This window comes from Bos grunniens, chromosome 5 (genome assembly GCF_055505025.1).
Source record: "Bos grunniens cultivar Pamir isolate PY7600 chromosome 5, Bosgru_T2T1.0, whole genome shotgun sequence".
NCBI lineage: Eukaryota > Metazoa > Chordata > Mammalia > Artiodactyla > Bovidae > Bos > Bos grunniens.
The window spans coordinates 91,298,903-91,306,351 of NC_141169.1; the positions used below are offsets into that span (position 1 = coordinate 91,298,903).

General features: G+C 41.5%; 1 pseudogene; it reads right to left on the bottom strand.

Annotated features, from left to right (window-relative positions):
- Nucleotides 1-7,054: 7,054 nt before the first annotated feature.
- Nucleotides 7,055-7,246, bottom strand: LOC147372602 (hypoxia-inducible lipid droplet-associated protein-like; annotated as a pseudogene).
- Between the last annotated feature and the right edge of the window lie 203 nt (nucleotides 7,247-7,449).

Consider the following 7,449-nt stretch of genomic DNA (forward strand, 5'->3'; position numbering starts at 1 on the left):
GAGGGTGTGGAGAAAAGGGAACCCTCTTACACTGTTGGTGGGAATGCAAACTAGTACAGCCACTATGGAGAACAGTGTGGAGATTCCTTAAAAAACTGGAAATAGAACTGCCTTATGACCCAGCAATCCCACTGCTGGGCATACACACTGAGGAAACCAGAATTGAAAGAGACACGTGTACCCCAATGTTCATTGCAGCACTGTTTATAATAGCCAGGACATGGAAGCAACCTAGATGTCCATCAGCGGATGAATGGTTAAGAAAGCTGTGGTACATATACACAATGGAGTATTACTCAGCCATTAAAAAGAATACATTTGAATCAGTTCTAATGAGGTGGATGAAACTGGAGCCTATTATACAGAGTGAAGTAAGCCAGAAAGAAAAACACCAATATAGTATACTAACGCATATATATGGAATTTAGAAAGATGGTAACGACAACCCTGTATGTGAGACAGCAAAAGAGACACAGATGTACAGAACAGTCTTTTGGACTCTGTGGGAGAGGGAGGTGGGGGGCGATGATTGGGAGAATGGCATTAAAACATATATAATATCATATAAGAAATGAATCGCCAGTCCAGGTTCAATGCACGATACAGGAAGCTTGGGGCTGGTGCACTGGGATGACCCAGAGGGATGGTATGGGGAGGGAGGTGGGAGGGGGGTTCAGGATGGGGAACACATGTACACCTGTGGCAGATGCATGTTGATGTATGGCAAAACCTATACAATATTGTAAAGTTAAAAAAGTAAATTAATTAATTAATAAAAAAGAATACATGTGGGACTTCCCTGGTGGCTCAGTGGTAAAGAATCCACTTGCCAATGCAGGGGACATGGGTTCAATCCCTGCTCTGGGAAGATCCCACATGCCTTGGAAGCAGTTAAGCCCATGCACCACAATTACTGATCCCATGCGCTGCAACTACTGAAGCCCTCACACCCTAGAGCCCATGGTCCACAACAAGAGAAGCAACTTCAGTGAGAAACCCGAGCACCACAACTACAGAGTAGCGCCTAGAGAATGCCCATGTTCAGCAATGAAGATCCAGCATGGCCAAAGTAAATAAATTTAAATTCCTTAAAAAAAAAAGGAGTATGTGTGACACCTATGGCTCATTCATGTTGATAGGTGGCATAAACCAATACAATATTGTAAAGTAATTATCCTCCAATTAAAAATAAATTTTTAAAAAAGAATATGTGTGGATGCTACTACATACAGAAAATAGATAACTAATAGGAACCTACTGTATAACACAGAAGAACTCTACTCAGTATCTCAATAATGTAAAACAGCCTATATGGAAAAAGAATCTAAAAGAGTAGATCTATGTGTATATACATGTGTGTATAAGGATATATGTGTGTTTATGTGTATATGTATATATATATATAAACTGACTCATTAGGATATACAGCAGAAACCCATTGTAAATCCAATAAAGTTTTTTTTTTTTTAAATAAAGAGTATGTGTGAGTGATTTTATAACATTACTACTACTTCAGATATTTGATCAACAGTTACTGTTTGTTGACAAATTAATAACTTCTGCTTTTCTGTTTGAGATTCCTATAAGTTCAATTTCAGAGAGTGTGTCCTACAAAAAACAAAACACATGATATAGGAATTAAGTAAGATACTGACCCAAGGACACATTCCTTCATCAGCCATAGACACTCCCTTTCTTCAGTGAGAGCTAAAAGTTGGAGCCTAGAATGGAGGTAGAGATTACAAATACTAAGAAGCATTCATCAAAACACACAGGGGATCTTGGCACTAATTCTTTATGTCACTGGTATGAATATAGGTCATACCAGTGACATAAACAATTATGGGGAAAAATGAAAATTTAGCATCTAGCACCTAGAAAAAAGATCAATACTGATATATAACCTCAAGACAATATGGGAATAACAACAATAATTGGCTGCATAGGACATACTAAGCATTTCTGTAAGAGATTTATAAGTATTACCTCATTTAATCCTACAACACTAAGATATATCTTCCTAATCCTGTTTTACAAATGAGATACATAAGGGTACTAAGTGTATGACCTTGAAGAAGGTCATACACTTGGTACCATTGAAGATGGGCCTCAAAGTGAGGCAACCTAAATCCAGAGCCTATGCTTCTTATGATTTACTGTGTTGCCTCTCTATTTCCCCTCCTGGGTCCTTGAAATTATACATCTAAGTTTTCTAAGCATGTGCTTGAAGTTGTGGGGACAAAGAGGGAAAGAGGAAATGCTTAGAGAAATATCTACCTAAAGACATTCCCCTACTTTGGGAATTTGAGTGACATTGTGTGTGTGTGCTCAGTCACTCAGTTGTGTCTCTTTTTGACCCATGTAGCCCACCAGGTTCCTCAGTCCATGGAATTTTCCAGGCAAGAATACTAGAGTGGGTTGGCACTTCCTTCTCCAGGAGATCTTCCTGACCCAGGGATCAAACCCTTGTCTCTTGAATCTCCTGCATTGACCAGCAGATTCTTTATCACTGTGCCACCTGGGAAGTCCCATGAGTGACATTACCCCTAAGTTAAAAATTGTGACTCAATGTTACTCAAATATTAGTAAATACATATCCTGATAAAATATGCTTCCAGGTGTTCAAGCTAATTGCCTTTTTTGGGACTGGCTTTTTCAGAGCACTCGTGATATTTTTAGCTGTGTTCCCTATTTGCATAACAGAATGAACAAGAGGCTACTGCTTTAATAATCAACCAATTCTCAACAATTAGCCACTTGTTTCATCATCAAATGTTTCTCACCTGCAGTATATAGACGAGAATTTCTAAAGTGTGTTTGCAAGGCTCATCAAGCTGTCCTGCATCACAATGAATAACATGCACTTGACCTCATTAACCACATATTTCACATGTATGTGTACTCTCTGTAGATTATTACCTGATTACTAGACTCCACAGAGTGGCTGCAACTGTGAAGAAAGCATCCATGGTAAGAGAGACTTCCCAAAGGAAGGAAAGCAGATCACTTCCATGAGTAGAGTTCCAGGTCATCGTCAACTCAACAAATGAGTATTGAGTGCTACTTTGTAGTACAGGTAAGGAGGATAACAGTAGGGATAAATATAGACCTTATATTATGATACACCGATAACTCTTATCATTAAGAAGGTAAAGACATTGTAAGAACCCAGCAATTGGAGAAGGAAATGGCAACCCACTCCAGTGTTCTTGCCTGGAGAATCCCAGGGATGTTGGAGCCTGGTGGGCTGCCATCTATGGGGTCGCACAGAGTCGGACACAACTGAAATGACTTAGCAGCAGCAGCAGCAAAGAGTGTATGAATCATTCTCTGGGATTGGATAGGGAAGTGCTTCCAAAATAAAGGCACTTAAATCAAATTTAAGAGTGAGAGGGCTTTCCTGGTGGTCTAGTGGTTAAGAATTAGCCTTGCAACACAAGCAATCCCTGGTCGGGAAGGTCCCACAACTAGGCCCGGGCACTACAACCACTGAGCCAGTGCTCTAGAGCCTGTGAGCTGAAACTGCTGAACCCACGTGCTGTTTCTAGCCCATGAGTGCCTAGAGCCCGTTCTCCACAACGAAAGTCGCTGCAATGAGAAACCCAAGAACTGCATCAAAAGTAGCGCCCACTTGCTGCAACTAGAGAAAGCTCTCATGCAGCAATGAAGACCCACCACAGCCAAAAACAAATAAATCTCTTTTTTAGAAAAAGAGTGAGAGATCTACCCTAGACAAACAGGATTCCAAACCCAGAGAACATAACCAACAACTGTTCTTAGAAAATAACATCAAAACAGCAAACTACAGGTTGGTTGATGTGACTGAATAACAGTGTACATGTGGGGGTGTGATGAATGATGGCGCTCAAAAGACTTGCCAAAGCCTGGATTTCAAAAGCTCCTTGTCCCAATAATTAGATGCTATGAATTAGTCACTGTTATTCTCTGATGCTCACATATCCCCTTAAAAATAAATAAATATATGCCAAGGAGAAAAATTAGACAACTACGGCATGGATTCTGACTAAGCATGGTAGACTGAACAAACAAGATTCAAGAAATGAAAATACTAATATAAATGAACTAAAAAAGAACGATTAATAAATAAAAAGTGAATGATCCACAGGACAACAGAAATAGAATGAATACAGCAGCCGATGAGAGTTAACAAAATTTTGGAATACGGAAAGTGAATTAATGGATGATAACCAATGTATCAGATCTGGAAAGTTTGAGTGGGTTCAAATGAAGAACAAATATGACCCATGACCAACTACTGCAGAATCCCATAAAAGACAGGAATTGGAGCCAAAGAGTATTTATGAAAGTGGGTAGGAGGGCTGGAGCATGTACCACTCCTGCATCTTGGAAGAAGATGGAACGTCTGTCACAGAAAATGCAAACCGAAAGCCTCTGAAAAAGCACAGTGGAAGGAGGTCACAAAGGGATGACATAAACAATCTATATGCTGAAGGGTTACCGCCTTAGGCTTCCTGAATGCTGGCAGCCAGACCTACACCTCAAAAACAGAATAGGAAAAGATCCACCTCTGGGGAATTCCCTTGTGGTACCATGGTTAGGACTTTCACTGCTAGGGATAGTTCTATCCCTGGTTGGGGAACTAAGATTCCCACATGGCCAAAAAAAGGTAAAGTGAAAATAAAGACCTAGGACTTGATCCTGTATCTAGATATCCATCTACAAAGCACTCTGAGGATATTCAAAGGAAAAAAAATAAAAAGATTGATACAACTTTGAGGGGCATGAGTGGGACATCCCAGGCAGAAGGCACAGCTCGAAAAGATATATAGTCATGAAGGACTATGGCAATTCTCAAGTGTGGCAAGAGCTTCAGTGTGTTTGACCAACGGGATGCCTGGGATGGGTAAGACTGAGAAATGATGGGGCCAAGTACCAGGTCCACCCATGAAAGATTTCTAAGCTGAGGAGAGTTCAGTCAGTTAGTTCAGTTGCTCAGTTGTGTCCGACTCTTTGCAACCCCATGAATCGCAGCACGCCAGGCCTCCCTGTCCATCACCATCTCCCGGAGTTCACTCAAACTCATGTCCATGGAGTCAGTGATGCCATCCAGCCATCTCATCCTCTGTCATCCCCTTTTCCTCCTGCCCCCAATCCCTCCCAGCATCAGAGTCTTTTCCAATGAGTCAACTCTTCGCACGAGGTGGCCAAAATACTGGACTTTCAGCGTTAGCATCATTCCTTCCAAATGATCACGCAGGGCTGATCTCCTTCAGAATGGACTGGTTGGATCTCCTTGCAGTCCAAGGGACTCTCAAGAGTCTTCTCCAACATCACAGTTCAAAAGCATCAATTCTTCAGTGCTCAGCTTTCTTTACAGTCCAACTCTCACATCCATATATGACCATTGGAAAAACCATAGCCTTGACTAGAATGGACCTTTGTTGGCAAAGTAATGCCTCTGCTTTTCAATATGCTATCTAGGTTGGTCATAACTTTTCTTCCAAGGAGTAAAAGTCTTTTAATTTCATGGCTGCAGTCACCATCTGCAGTGATTTTGGAGCCCCCCAAAATAAAGTCTGACACTGTTTCCACTGTTTCCCCACCTATTTCCCATGAAGTGATGGGACTGGATGCCATGCTCTTCGTTTTCTGAATGTTGAGTTTAAGCCAACTTTTCACTCTCCTCTTTTACTTTCATCAAGAGGCTTTTTAGTTCCTCTTCACTTTCTGCCACAAGGGTGGTGTCATCTGCATATCTGAAGTTATTGATATTTCTCCCGGTAATCTTGATTCCAGCTTGTGCTTCTTCTAGCCCAGCATTTCTCATGACGTACTCTGCATATAAGTTAAATGAGCAGGGTGACAATATACAGCCTTGGCGTACTCCTTTTCCTATTTGGAACCAGTCTGCTGTTCCATCCAGTTCTAACTGTTGCTTCCTGACCTGCATATAGGTTTCTCAAGAGGCATATCAGGTGGTCTGGTATTCCCATCTCTTTCAGAATTTTCCACAGTTTATTGTGATCCACATAGTCAAAGGCTTTGGCATAGTCAATAAAGCAGAAATAGATGTTTTTCTGGAACTCTCTTGCTTTTTCCATGATCCAGTGGATGTTGGCAATTTGATCTCTGGTTCCTTTATTGCACATTATATATAAGAAGGGAGTTTCCACAGAAGAAGGACATGATCAGATTTAGAAAGACAATGCTGATTGTAGTATAAAAGTTAATCAGGATTGAGGTAGAATGTAATAATAAGAAAGACTAGAGGACAGTGACTTTCTTATCTCTAGGAGAAAAACTAGATACTGAACTAGGGCAATCATAATAGAATAAGGAGGAGAGTTGGCATTCGAGAGACATTTATAAACATCAATTTTTTTCCTGCAAGATTTTTTTTGAAACATACATTCAACTTTATTTCATTAGAAAAATTTACTTAAGCCACATGATGGCCAAAATGTCCATGTCCCAAGCAGGCACTGTCATTCCCCTGCCCACTTCAGACCAATAACCACACACAGACTTGCTAAGTTGGAGGAAGAACTTTAAAAAATGTAAAAATGAGAACAGGACACAGAAGACTCCACCTTTCCCCTTCCTACAGCCAACCCTAACACCTCTTAACTGTTATCTGCACACAGAGGAGCTCTCATGAGAGAAAAGCTGAATACCAACTAAACTGACCATAAGACACCCAAGTCCAAAGGAATTCTTGGCAGATGCTTAGAAAGTAGGGTTGAAAATAACACTATCTCCCAACAGCTAAAGTTGCAGCACAAGTACTCATCTAAGAGAAGACAAAGCCAGGCTGCTCAGGACATCTAAGCAGACGCAGTCTGGGGAAGAGAGTGAGATCCCGCCATTCCACAGCCACAGGCGACCCACTCAAATCTGTGATAAAACAGGCCTTTTTCAGAATAAGGAGTATCCAATGAAGAGGCCCTTTGAGGGCCTTGTAACAGTTAGTTCTCTGATAACACTGACATTGAGAATGCCTGCCCAGAAACTGGTAGAGCTGGAGGTATTTTGGACACTGTTCTAAGGTTGTAGCTGGTGGAGGGAGGTCTTATCACACCACTCTGGATAGATGGTCTGGAACGCCCTTGGGGGCTCTTTGTTGGGAAGCTGACCTCTGGTAGTCCAGTAGCTCCCAGGAGATGGGCTCTCCAGTAAGCCCTCCAGGGACTTCATTAGACTAATGAGTTTAATGAAGATGGAGAACAAGGTCAGCTAAGAGATAGATGTTCAACCTATGCTTCATGGTGGCACCAAGGATCCCTCTCCTTAATAGAGCAGTAGAGTTGCCTTCTGCTTCTGGAGGGCTCTGGATCCTCCAAGAGGAAGGGCCAGGAGTGGCCTATTTGCTCTAATAATGGGTCGCATGGAATCAGAAGGAAAATCAGTTAATGAAATGTCAACCCAGACACCTCTCCCTAGATAAAAGTGCAGCTCTCAGCGAAAACT